This window comes from Apium graveolens, chromosome 2, assembly GCF_009905375.1.
Source record: "Apium graveolens cultivar Ventura chromosome 2, ASM990537v1, whole genome shotgun sequence".
Classification (NCBI taxonomy): domain Eukaryota; kingdom Viridiplantae; phylum Streptophyta; class Magnoliopsida; order Apiales; family Apiaceae; genus Apium; species Apium graveolens.
Window position 1 is genome coordinate 224,626,333 of NC_133648.1, and position 14,368 is coordinate 224,640,700.

A 14,368-nucleotide genomic window follows, 5' to 3' on the forward strand; every position below is an offset into this window, starting at 1 on the left:
GTGATGTTCCATCCAGACAAGATGCTTAGCTGAGTAGTCTTTAAGAGATTGTGAATCGAGCTGGCAGATTTGAAGACAGTCAGACTTAAAGAATCTTACCTGATGAGGATTGTTAACCACTTGAGGACTAGCCCTGCTGGCAAACTCTTTGAGCCTTTCTCGAAGAACTTCATTCAATTCTGAGCTTCTTTTAACTTTGTTGAGAAGAACCCAAATCTCTGACAAAGAACGATTCTCAAATAGATGAAGTGACACCTTGAAAGATCCTTCGCTCTAACAATACACAAATATGCTCATCTCAATTAGGGATCTGTCAAAGGCAGCTGTGATCCTTGAGACTTCAGTCTTTATAGCATTCATGTACATGTCATTGTTTGGATTAGAGATCTCCAGCTTGTCCAGAAGATGTAGAAACTGCCTATCATTGTTTGTGCTCAGCTGAGGCATATCAAGTACTCTCCTAGCTTCATCCCATTTTTCACCAATCTTCAGTCTGACATCTCTTCTCCTTTCTTGAGCCTTAATGTCATGAAGACGTTGCTTTTGAAGAGTTTCTGTTCTTTGGATATCTTTCCTCATGTCAATGATCTGGGATACCTTTTTGAGTTCAGCTTCTTTTCTTTTCAACTCTGATTGCTGCTGCTGAAACTCTTTCTCAAACAGAGGATCCACTGGAGCTTCCTCTTCCCATTCTCCAAAATCACTTTCCTCCTCAGCTTCAAAGAAACCATCTTTATCTCCCAAGACTGATTCAGTGGGAACGTCACAAATATCAAAGTCATCATGTTCTCCACTATAGTAGATATCATCAGGCTTCCCTGTGCCTCCAGTAGATGAATCTTTTTCTTTTCCCTTTTCACTTCTCCCTTTCTTCTCCCCCTTAGTTGAGGAATCCTCTACAGACTTTCCCTTAGATCCTCCATGACCTCCATCACCTCCAGAGCTTGAGCCTCCACCAGACGGCCCTTCAAAGGAAGTCCTTTGTTCTTCATTGGGGCAGTGAGAATTTTTTATCATGAAGTACAAGTGCTTCATCCCTTCATTCAGATGTTCCATACCCGTCTCTATCTTCAGAAATATGGAGGAATCCAGTGAATGATTCATTTCAACCAAGTCTTCAAGAGAAGTCATTCTTGTATGGAGAGAGCAGAAGTTTGAAATGTCTTCAGCTGATAACTTTGGAGATGCCTGGATTGAATTAAGCTTTGGTACAACAGATGTCTTCAAATCTGATATTTCAGTCCTGATGAGAGCCAGCTGATTATTGACAGAGGTGGAAGAAGAAGACCGTTTAACCACTTGTGCTTTGAATGAATTAGCTTCAGCCTGACTTTTTGCAAGTTGTTCCTTGAGATCAGCAATTTGAGCTAACAGATTTTCAGTGTTTGTGTCTGTGTGTGCGCTCACCTGAATATCTCTCCTGTTTAATTCACTCAACTCACGTGCTTGTGTATCTCTCAATATAATTGCTCGTGAGGAGTCTTCCTGATGCTGATCTTCTATACCTGCATTTAAAATCACCCTAGCCTCTTCAAGAGAGGTCAGTGGTGGTGCAATGGGAATTCGTGAGTCCCGATCCTCAGTCAAACCTATCTTTTCATGTGAAATAGATGTCTGAATTGCTTCAGGGATAGATTGACCGAGTTGCCCTCCACTTTCTCCAGATAAATCTGCGAGTGGAGAATCCCGTGAGGGAGCCAGAGGTGTTGGATCTGGGAGGGGAGAAAATGACTCTATTAAAGGTGGCTGATAGTCAGATTTTCCCTCAGAAGTATGTGACTGCTCTTCTGCCGTAACTATGGCAGGCACTGTAACCGACTCAATGTGCACTCCTCGCTCCGTGTCTTGAGTATCATCTACTGGTCTGTATGCTTCCATTGTGAGTAATGGAATTGTGCTTGACTCAGTACAGGATGCCATGGCCCTATGGCGAATTTCAATAGATTCATCCTGTTGAGAGAATGTTTCTAGAAACTGTTCAGTGGCCATTTCAAAGTCCATGTCCTGTTGGGAGGACAAGGATGGGCTTTCATATGCCTCAGTAAATGTTCTTCTTTTCTTGGGTGGAGGCAGAGCTGAGGGTTCATTCACATCCACTAACATACTACTTCCTACTAACCTTCTAGGCAACATTTTAGACAGTGGGGGAGAGGTTGAGATAGGTTGTGACTCTGTGTTTGGCTCTATAACCTGGGATTGAAGCTGTGGTTCTACAACTTCATGGTCAGTCCTATCAACCACTGGGGGTCTTTCAACAGAAGTAGGAATAGGTTGAGTTTGAGGAATTATTACCTGTAGAGGAAGAGCATCTGATGTTTGAGCCTGGGTGGTTTGAACCACTGGAGGTTGAGCTTGCTGTTCATGACCGGGAAGATTGAAGATAGGTAAAGGAATATAAGTGGCCATGAAAGCAGATATAAGTACTGGAACTTGCATGAATTTGAAGGTTGTGTCTTGGCGAGTGTAAATCTTTTTGCTTACTGGAGGGGGTTCGGTTACTGAAGAGTTAGCAAAAAGAGCTTTATGCTCAGGTGAGAGAAGATATTCTGCTATGAGCATGAGAAAACGAGCGTAGTAGCACGAGACCCCACGATTTGTAGAATGATCACGTAAAGCAGTAGTGAAACGTCTCAGAAGAATGGGTAAAAGTAGTTTGCCAAAATTGATCCTTTAATTGAAAACAACCGCAAGACCAATATACTGCAGAGTGGAAGTGATGTTGTGAAAGTTGGATTTAGTGTAGTTGGCAAACACTTTAGAAAGTGTATCGAAGAAAATATCCCATTCAGAAACCAAATTGGGTTTAGATAACTTGGTTAAATTAATCACCCCCTGATAGTGAATAGCATGGAAAAAGTTTGAAATATCATTTTCAGAGGGCAAATTACAGAAATTGTCCAATGGAAAATTTAACGCTCGATTGACGACTGTTTCATCAACAACATACTGTGTGTTTGCCACGGTGAATGAAAAAGATTTAAAATCATCGGCCACAATAGATGTTGTGAAAATCAGTCTGAGCAGATCAATATTTAAAATCACATTTGATTTAATAACAGAGCTAACAATCGAATGGTCATTTAAAAATCTAATCCACGGCTTAAATTTTTCCACATCACATTTATCTGGATTAAAATAACCAACAAGATTATGCGAAATAATTTGGAAATTGAGAGCCATTTAAAAATAATAATAAGACACACACTTTCAGAATTTTAAGAATAATATTAAGAGAATTCGAATTAAAAAAAAATTAATAATTCGAATTAAATCAATTATATCCGAAAAATTTAGAAAGTGATGTATCTCGTTAAAGTTCTTAACTCTCAACACAAGATCTGAAAAACGCAAAAGACACCAAACAAAATTAAAATACATACACAAAAAAAAACTGATTTTGGGGAAAAATCGAATTGAAGTAAAAAAAAATGGGCAGCACTTCTGTAAGTATATACGTGTATGTATATATCACAGGAGCGAAGTTTTTGTTTGCTGAGTAAACACTCGAGCAAGGAAGACAATTGCTGCTATGGTGGTTTGATCGAATAGAGAGAGAGAGAGAAAAAGGACTACTGGAATTTGAAAAAACAAATGAACTGATTATAAATAAAAAGAAAGAAAGGAAAGAAAAACAGCTTAAGTAGACAACTGGTATGACAATTCGGGATAGTCTTACCGATTGTCATACCGATAGTCATACAAGGCAATTTGAGAAGACAAAACAACAAAAAAATAGTAATAATATTACTGGTATGACAATCTGATAGTCATACCGATTGTCATACCAGTACAAAATAAAACAAAAAAATATATGATATTAATTTTATTACTAGCATGACAATCAATAGTCATACCGATTGTCTTGCCAGTTATCAAATTAAACTGAATTAAAAATAAACACTTATATGTACTGGAATGACTTTCAGCAAGACAATTTCAATTATCTTGCCGATTGTCATTCTAGTATAAAATAAATTAAGTATTTATATAAATATACTGAAATGACTTTCAGCAAGACAATTTCAATTGTCTTGCCGATTGTCATTCAAGAATCAAATTAACACAAACAAATATATATATTTTATAAACCAAATATAAACAGTTTTTAACAAAAACAGAACATATAATAATAAAAAAAATAGAAAACTACAATAAATACTAATATAGATATGGCAGAAAATATTTACACAAATAAAATATTTCAGAGATAATTATATTTTTAGTCCAAAAATAGAATATTTTTAGAGAAAATAAAATATCCTGAGACATTAAAATTAACAAGTTGAATAAATAAATAAGATAAGATAATAAAAACTTACATAGAAATAAGCAAGAAATTATGGAAAATGATAAAATAAATTTGCAAATGAATTTTTCATTTATGAAAAATTCATTTGTAAATTCACTCAAGAACAGATTTCAGATATTCACAAGTTTAATCACTAAAGCTATTCAACATACCCAATTTACCAACTAATTTGGTAAATGTGGATTCATCAAGAGGTTTAGTGATCTGCTATTTGTTCTTCTGTTGGAACAAAAAATAGTTCAACAGTACCATTCATGACGTGCTCTCTAATAAAATGATACCTGATGTCAATGTGCTTGGTCCTTGTATGCTGCACAGGGTTGTTGGTGATGGCTATTGCACTTGTATTATCACATAGAATAGGTATTTTGTTCAATACAGAGCCATAGTCCCGTAGCTGATTCCTAATCCACAAGATCTGAGCACAGCAGCTTCCAACATCAATATATTCAGCCTCGGCCGTTGAATTTGAAACTGTTTGCTGTTTCTTGCTGTACCATAAGACTAGTCTGCTACCTAGGAATTGACAACTCCCTGAGGTGCTTTCCTTATCAACAACACTTCCTGCATAATCTGAATTTGTATATCCAACAAGGTTAAAACCAGATTCTTTAGGGTACCAAATACCTAGATTTGGTGTTCCCTTAAGATATCTTAAGATTCGTTTAACAGCAACGAGATGAATATCTCTAGGATCCGCTTGGAACCTTGCACATAAGCATGTAGCATATATAATATATGGTCTACTTGCAGTAAGATAGAGTAACGAGCCAATCATACCTCTATAGCTTATGACATCTACCTTAATGGAGTTTTCACATGGTCCAAGCTTGACAGCTGTAGTTGATGGAGTCCTTGCTGATGCAGAATCCTCTAGATTGTACTTTTTGAGGAGTTCCTTGAGATACTTGGATTGACAAATAAAAGTTCCATCTAACCTTTGATTTACTTGTAATCCAAGAAAGAACTTCAGCTCTCCCATCATGCTCATTTCAAATTTGCTGTGCATTAACTTAGCAAATCTCTTACAGAGATTATCATTAGTAGACCCAAATATTATATCATCCACATAGACTTGGACTAATAAAGTATCATTCTTATGCTCTTTAGAAAAAAGAGTTTTGTCTATGACACCTCTAATAAAGCTATTTTTAATAAGAAATTCAGAGAGAGTGTCATACCATTTTCTCAGAGACTGTTTGAGTCCATAGATAGCCTTGAAAAGAAAGTAGACAAAATCCAAATGATCCGGATTTTCAAAACTAGGAGGTTACTCTACATATACCTCTTCATCCAGCTTTCCATTCAGAAAGGCACTCTTGACATCCATTTGATAAACTTTAAAGTTAGAGAATGCTGCAAATGCCAGAAATATCCTGATGGCCTCTAGTCTAGCCACTAGAGCATAGGTTTCATCATAATCAATGCCTTCAGCTTGAGAATACCCTTTAGCTACCAGTCTTGCTTTGTTTCTTGTAACCACACCATCTTCATCTAGTTTATTCCTGAATACCCACCGAGTACCAACAGCTTTCTTGTGTGTAGGTCTAGGTACCAATTTCCAGACTTGTTGATGTTCAAACTGATTGAGTTCATCTTGCATAGCAATCACCCAATCTGGATCAGTCAGTGCTTCCTCAACCTTCTTAGGTTCCATTTCAGAAAGAAATCCTGAGAACAGACACTCATTTTGAGTAGCACGTCTAGTTCTGACTCTAACATCTGGATCACCAATAATCAACTCAAAAGGATGAGCTTTATTCCAGACAGTCTGTCTTGGAAGATTTGATCTTGATGATTCGCCTTGAAATTCATTAGGATGTTGTATCCTACTAGTTGATCCTTCTGCATCTCCCCCTGAGTTGTTTCCATATTGACTTGAAAATTCTCCGTCAGTAGCAGTGGAATCTCCATTGTTGCCAAAGTTTCCATCACCATTACCTTGAGTATCATCATGACTAACAGGTTCTTCACCAGCAACAACCTCATGTTCGTGATCATGTTCTGATCCTGAATCTGACATATCATCAAACTTCAGTTTCTCAGAAGGATCTTCAGTTTGGATACTAGGGAGTTTAGTGTCATCAAAGGTAACATTGACACTTTCAGTTACTTTGTGTTGATTAATGATATACACCCTGTATGATCTTCTTCCATATCCAACAAAAATACCCTCATATGCCTTTGCCTCGAATTTACCACGACGATCATCTCCATCCTTGAGCACGAAGCATCTGGAACCAAATACATGAAAGTATTTGATAGAAGGTTTTTGTTCATTCAAAATCTCATAAGGAGTTTTCATGAAGTCTTTGTTGATTAGAGCTCGATTCTGAGTATAACATGCAGTATTGACAGCTTCAGCCCAAAAGTACATTGGAAGACCTGATTCACTTAACGTCGTTCTTGCAGCTTCAATCAATGTACGATTCTTCCTTTCTACCACTCCATTTTGCTGAGAGGTTCTAGGAGCTGAAAATTGTCTGGTAATCCCTTTGTCTGTACAGAATCCATTGAGAAGTGAATTCTTTAATTCTGTTCCATTATCTGACCTTACTGCTCTAACAGGGACATTAGAATCTAACTCGATCAATTTGATATGATCAATCACAACTTGTGGTGTTTCATCCTTAGAGTAAAGGAATAAAACCCACGTATACTTGGAATAGTCATCAACTATCACAAGACAGTAACACTTCTTTGACATCGAAAGGACATTAACTGGTCCAAATAAATCCATGTGCAATAATTGCAGCACACCAGTTATGGAGGATGTGTCAGTGCCTCTGTGACTTGCTTTCTTTGACTTTCCTTTCTGGCAAACCTCACACAGTCCTTCTGGGGAGAATTCCAGCTGAGGCAGACCTCTGACCAATTCTCTTTTGACAAGAGAATTCATTGTTTTGAAATTGAGATGAGAAAGTCTCTTATACCATAGCCAACTCTCATCAGACGATGCCTTTGCATAGAAACAATTGACTTCAGGATTGCTTCCAGAGTTCATGTCAGCTACGAACAGATTTCCTTTCTGGTTTCCCATCAAGGAGGGTTTTTTATTTTTCTTGTGCAGAATCTGACACTTCAGTTTATCGAATAAAATATTATAGTCGTTGTCACAGAACTGACTAATGCTAAGCAGATTGTGTTCAAGTCCTTGCACAACATACACATTTTCAATGATAACATTTCCAGCTAGCAAACAGCCATATCCCTCAGTTAAACCTTTGTTGTTATCTCCAAAGGTAACCACTGGGCCAGCTTTCTCAACCACATTTGATAGCAGGGCTTTATCTCCGGTCATATGTCTTGACGATCCGCTGTCAAGAATCCACACTACCGGTTGTACCTGTTTAATGCCCTGCAATACAAATGGATTAGACCTTCTTCGGAACCCAAGCTTGGCTGGGTCCGGCATACTTGTAAAATTGGCCTTTATCAGGCAAAACAACATTCTTAATTTTAATGTTCTCAACTTTCTCAATGACTGGACATTTAACCTTGTGAACAGCCTTGACAAATTTCTGTTTAGGCTTAGGCACAAATGTCTCCTTTCTAGCTTTAGGAGGACTAGCAGTCTTAGACCTATCATGCTTCCTATTATTCACATGCTGACGAGGAGTAGTCTTATCATTCGAAACATGCTTACCATTAAAATAAGCATACATCAAATTAAAAGCACAAGACATACAATCAGGAACACCACATGCTTTATGAGAGGGATTAACAATAGGCAACTTATGCATGGTAGACATGGCATTTGTGTTATCCAACTCATGTGTGTCTGAGTTAGTCTCAGTTGATTTCACAACTTTGACTGGAACCTTTGACACACTTGACTTGGAAACAGCTTTCTCATTAGCATGATCTTCAGCACGGATTTCTTCTTGAATGATAAATGAGGTCTCATCAAATGGTTCAGCAATTGATTCTTTATAGAGGGGTTCATCAACACCCTTAAGCACATGTGGTACTTCCATGCCTTTAGCACAGACATGAGGAGGGGAGTTTATGCCTAATTTTCCAATAGCAACATTGTAATCATAACCTATTCCAGATGTTTGATTAACAGCTTGCTTATTGTAAAACTCTTTGGACTTCGAACAAGAATTAAAGTAAGATTTAACCTTAGCCTCAAGATCGGTGATCTTGTCTTTGAGAATAGTTTCGAGTTGTCTATAACAGTCAACTCTATTCTCTAGAAAAGATACTTGTTCTTTTAATTTATCTTGATTAATGTGCACAAGTCTTAATTCATTGACCTCTTTCTCAAGGTCTTTGATTTGTTGATTTAAAATTTCATTATCACTACGAGCACAATCTAAGGAACCTCCTAGATGATAAACTAATTCAGCATCAGTAAATTTTACCTCTTTTCTTGACCATGAGGTGTTTACATCACTAGCCATGAGAGCAAGATTCCCAACTTCTTCATCTTCACTGTCAGTATCATCCCAGCTTCTTCCCTTTGCCAGGTAAGCCCTTTCAGATTTACTCTTCTGATTAGAATCGTAAGAGTTCTTCCTAACTTGTTTTGGCTTCCTGCATTTTGTGGCAAAGTGTCCCAACTCATTGCAGTTGAAGCATCGAATGGTGCTTCGATCAACCATCCCTGTTTTGTACCCACCACTACTGGTGTTAGAGGATGAAGATCCACCTTTCTGGAACCTGTTGTAGTTGGACTTGTACTTGAACTTGGGATTCCTCTTGAATCTGACATTGGAGAATCTCTTGACAATCAGGGCCATTGACTCATCCTCCAATTACTCCAGTTCTTCCAAGGAATAAAAATCATCTCCTGATTGATTTGTAGTAGGAGGAACAAATTCTGCTACTATCACATTTTCTTCAACCTTGGAAGATTGTACCATTCTTTCAAACTGTTGAGATTGTTATTGAGATTGTTGTTGATATTGTGGTTGTTGTTGTTGTTCATCAGCTACTAGAGCAGTAGACATGCTGACCACTCTTCCTTTCCCGTAAACTTCCTTCTGCTGAATCTGCTCCAACTCATAAGTCTTTAACACACCATAGAGCCTTTCCAAAGAAATCTCACTCAGATCTCTTGCTTCTCTTATGGCAGTGATTCTATGTTCGAGATGAGTTGGCAGTGTTAAAAGGAACTTTTTGTTGACCTCCCTGATGGAATAGTATTTACCATTAATGTTCAGGTTGTTGATCAATGCATTGTACCTTTCAAACACTTCAGTGATTCCTTCTCCTGGATTGGATTTAAAGTATTCATACTCAGAGGTTAGGATTTCTAACTTGTTCTCCCTAACTTCCTCTGTGCCTTCATTAATAACCTCAATAGTTTCCCAGATGTGTTTGGAATCTTTACAGTTCATCACATGTCTATTTATCAAGGGATCAAGGGAATCTACTAAAATTAATTGAAGGCTAGCATCCAGGGAGGCTTCTTCTTTTTCAGCAGGAGAAAAATCCTTAGGATCTTTCACATAAGTTCTTGCTTTGGTAATCACCACATCATTTTCTATTACCTCTGGTTCAATAACCATCGGAATTTTAGGACCCTTCTTTAACACTTCCAGATATTTGGAATTTGCAACTTGTAAAAACAATAGCATCTTCTTCTTCCACATAACATAATTTTCTTTATCGAATAGTGGAATTTTAACGGTCCCAACTTTTTGTGTAGTCATTATGAATTTTTGAGTAAATAAAAATTCAAGGAGTGAAAGAATCACAAAAGTCTAGGATCTTGATTTGTTCGTTAATCAGAACGCTCTGATACCAATTGTTAGGTCTCAATATGTTTGTAGAAGGGGGGTTGAATACAAACAATACCATTTAATTGAATAAAATGCGGAATAAAAAAGTGAAACAAAATTCAAGTTAAATAAAACTATTATTAAACTTGAAAGGTGTTACAACAACAGTATCGTTTACAAGGGATTAATCTCAAATCAATTATTACAAATCTAGAATAAATTCGACATGAACTTTTTCTATTTTTGCAATAAAAAGATCAAATGCTAAAAGCGATTTGAGATTAAGTTCTAGGGATTTCGATCCGCTAGATAGTTACACAAGAACAAGAAAAGGATTTCTAGTGGATTAGATTTAACAATAAATACTAGAAATAAATGATTTGTGAATTTGCAATAAGTTCTATGCAGGTTTCTTTTGTTCTGTGTTCTGCTGAATTTGATATTCAATACTCTGCTCTTCTTTGAAAAATAGCTGCTCTGCTTTATATTGAATCCTGTGATTTAAATTGGCAAGACAATCCATTTAGCTCAGCATGACAATCCTTTGAACTGGTAAGACTTTCGGTAGGACTATCAATTGAACTGATAGGACTTTCGGCAAGACAATCTAAATGCACTAGCATGACTTTCGGTATGACTACTGATTGTCATACCGATTGTCTTGCTAATACAAAAGATAGTCTTGCTGGATTAAAACAGATTTTAATCAAATAATAATTCTGAATTAATTAATCAATTAATTTAATTAATCAATAAATTAATCATTACAGATTTAATTTATTCTCTTAATTAAATTATATGACTTAATTAATTAATAGAGAATTAATACTAATCTTGAGCAGCAACCATTCTTCTGAAAATCTTCTGAAAATCACTGTCAATTATGAAACAATTCCACCACTTCAATGTTGACACTCGATGTACTGTCTGGTTCATGAGTGACTAACTTCCGTGATGTTTCTTCATGCCTTGACCTTGATACTCTTGATTTTCTTCAGACTAAATCCTTGTAATTAATTGATACCCTGACGAGATCTCTGTCACTTGATTAAATCCACAATCTTGATTTATATCACTGAGGCTTGATCAATTTCTTGAGCTTCTTCCAGTGAATTAAGTCATCAAGTCTGTAGGAGAACAATGTTACTTAATCCTTTGACATATGTTACTCTGAGAGATCTCTCTGACGATAGGACCACTATTTACTTGTTACATCCTTATTTGAGTTGAGTTAAATCCTCGAATAAATAAATAGGCTATGACATATGCCTTTCAGTGTGTCTGACTTATAAGTTGAATGAGGGTGGTCTCGAAATAGTGTTCATCATATTGCTTTGAAAATGCCCAAGATGGCATACCAGATCTGGAAATAGGGCCTACTTGTCCCCTATGTCCAGTGACCCCTCTTTACTTGCATCAAGCAAAGAAATCAGCAGATTCCTCAGTCCCATAGTCAACATCATCATCAGCTCTAGGTGGCATAGCTGTGATGGCATCCTTGGCTCTTTGCATTGACTGGGTGGTGTGCACCAAGTTCAGTATTCTTTCTGCATTTTCATTGCCCTGTCCATCCAAAATTTGATATGCTGGAACAGGATGAATAAATGCCTCAGCATCCAAAGAGAAGGAACTTATAACAGCTTGATTATGCTGAGATAGTCTCTCAATGTCTGCATCATTGGCATTCATTGACTCACTAGCAATGATATCCACCTTTATTCCTCTTGTACCTGCATTTTTCTCAATATCTCTCTCATTTTGCATCAAGGGCTCCCCTTGGATCCCCACCCTCACACCCTCACCATCTAAGGTGGGACTCATCTCACTCACTTTTGCAAGTCCTGAAGAAATGGACTGCATTTGTTCACTCTTTTTCTCTCCTTTTTCCTGGGAGCAACCCAGACTCTCACTCAAATCACTCTCTTCCCTCAATCCTAAGAGTGATTGTACTACTACTAGGTCTTCTGCACTTGTAAGAATTAAAGAAATTTGAAGTTGTGCAGAGACACCCGATGGATGATAAATATCCATCGGGTTAGTAGTATGGATATCTGACGGATGACTCCTGTTAGGCTTATCCGTCGGGATACAATCACTACTCGACGGATGATGAATATCCATCGGGATAGTAGAAATGAAAGAGTTTGGAGTGGAGACTATTGTAGACTCTGTGTAGATTGATGAAAATTTTGGCACAGATGTCTCAACAGTCTCAGAAAGGAATGGTAAATGAGCCAACAAATCATCTAAAAGATGATACTCACTTACTTGGATTTTTGGCTTCTCCAAGAGAGTTAAAGATGGATAATTTGGAAGTGATGTATTGATCATGTCAATATCCAGTGAGTGTCTAGGAGAATTTGGTGTATCAGGTGCTTCAATTATGAGAGATTTTGGCTGTGACTCCACATTTATTGGAGCCACATCAACCTGACTTTGAGAAGGTGTAGTGACTGGGTCTTTAGCACTAGTTTTCACTAAGTGTGTGCCCTGTGCATCCCCAGTTGGTTTAGATTTATTCTTTCTGGCATAAGTTTGGGGTAAGCTAATGTCTCTTACATTCTTGGTCTGTGCTCTTGGCTGAGAGCTTTGTTCAATAGTCACATCCTTTTGGGAGGATGCAACTAGTAATGAGCTTAAATCCTTTTTAAGCACTGCAGTTTGTTGAGAAACTGCAGTGTGGCTAGGCTGGGTAACACTCACCTCTCCAACCTTATTCTTAGGGCTTCTTTGATTTTCACCCTGTCCCTCACCTTTCTTACCTTCCTTCACACTCCCCTCTTTAGGTTTAGTAGATTTTACAACTGATTTTTTTTGAAAGAAATCAGAGGGCGCTTTCTTAGCTTTGGATTTTGGAATTTTAGTTTTGGCAGCTTGGGTAGGCATCTGTTTGGTCATTGGTACAGATGTCATAGCTATACTAGAAGGCAAAGAAATGTGTGAGGTTGGAAGAGTAGAGACAGTAGAAATTACCTCACTTACCTGAGGTCCCTCCATTACTGGAAAGTAGTATAAGGGTACCTCATTGTGATGATTTGCTCTATTAAGATCTACAATTATTCTTCTTTCTTGAAACCAATAATTCAGCTTGTTGGTTGGGTTCTCAATCAAAATATTCGTAATAAGATAGTTAGCAAGCATCATAAAAAATCTAGCATAATAGACACTTTTACCTTTCTTATTAAGTTCTCCTAACTTAAATCTTAACTCCAACAAAACCAAGTCACTGAAATTGAAATACTTATCAGTAACTAGCATGTAAAGTATGTAAAGCATGGATATATTTCTAGAATCAAAATTGCTAACCTTGCCAGAAAACACTTTAGTTACTACATCACACAGATAACTCCATTCTTTTCTAAGACCCAATCTTCTAATTTCACTTAACTTAGAGGTAGTGAGTGCATAGCCCACAGAATTAAGCATGTTAACAATATCAGTGTCTGTGTGTGGAGTAGTAATATTGTTATCAGGGATTTTAAAGCATGCTTTGAAAATATCACTATTTATGCAAAACTGCTTACCTTTTAGAGTGAAAGTGATGGTCTTGTCTGTTGAGTTGTACACTGCAGTTGTCCACATCTCCTCTACAACCTCACAGTAAATGGTGGGTGATTCCAGCATGGCATAGTTGAGTTTGCAGTTCTTCACAAAATCCATCATTTTTTGATAGTCACCAGACTGTTGAATCTCCTTGTTTACTAAAGCTGAGAAGTTGTTTTTCTCATAGATGTAACCGGTTTGAGACATGATTTTCAATACAGGTGCTATTGCTAAAGATTTGAAAGTTTGCAGAGAGAGTTTGCTTTTGAGAATAAAGAAATTAGAGCAATTGAATCTTGAGAATGAAAAAGAAAAGAATGAAAAAAAATTTAGCTTTTATACTATCTCAGAGATAAACTGACAAAAAATAATAAAGTGAAATAAATGACCAATAAAAATTGCCCAAAATAGCCGTTTAAAAATGAATAAATTGTAAAAATTTCGTCACTTATTCGTCATGTCATGCTTACAAACTGTAAGTATACTCGATGAATAAAACAGTTATTCGTCAAGTTATAAAATATTCCAGAAAAAAATAATTAATTTTTATTGACAAATTATATTATGATGGATGATCAAACTCGATGGATAATGATCATCCGTCGGGATGTAAATTTTGACTTGGCCAAAATTTCATCCAAAATAGAAAAATCAATTAATTTTCTGGCTACATAACAACTTGCAAAATATCTAAAATGATTCAAGAATAATTGAGCATACCTAACTCACTTACCAACCTTGAAAAGGTGGATTCATCAAGTGCCTTGGTAAATATGTCTGCAAGCTA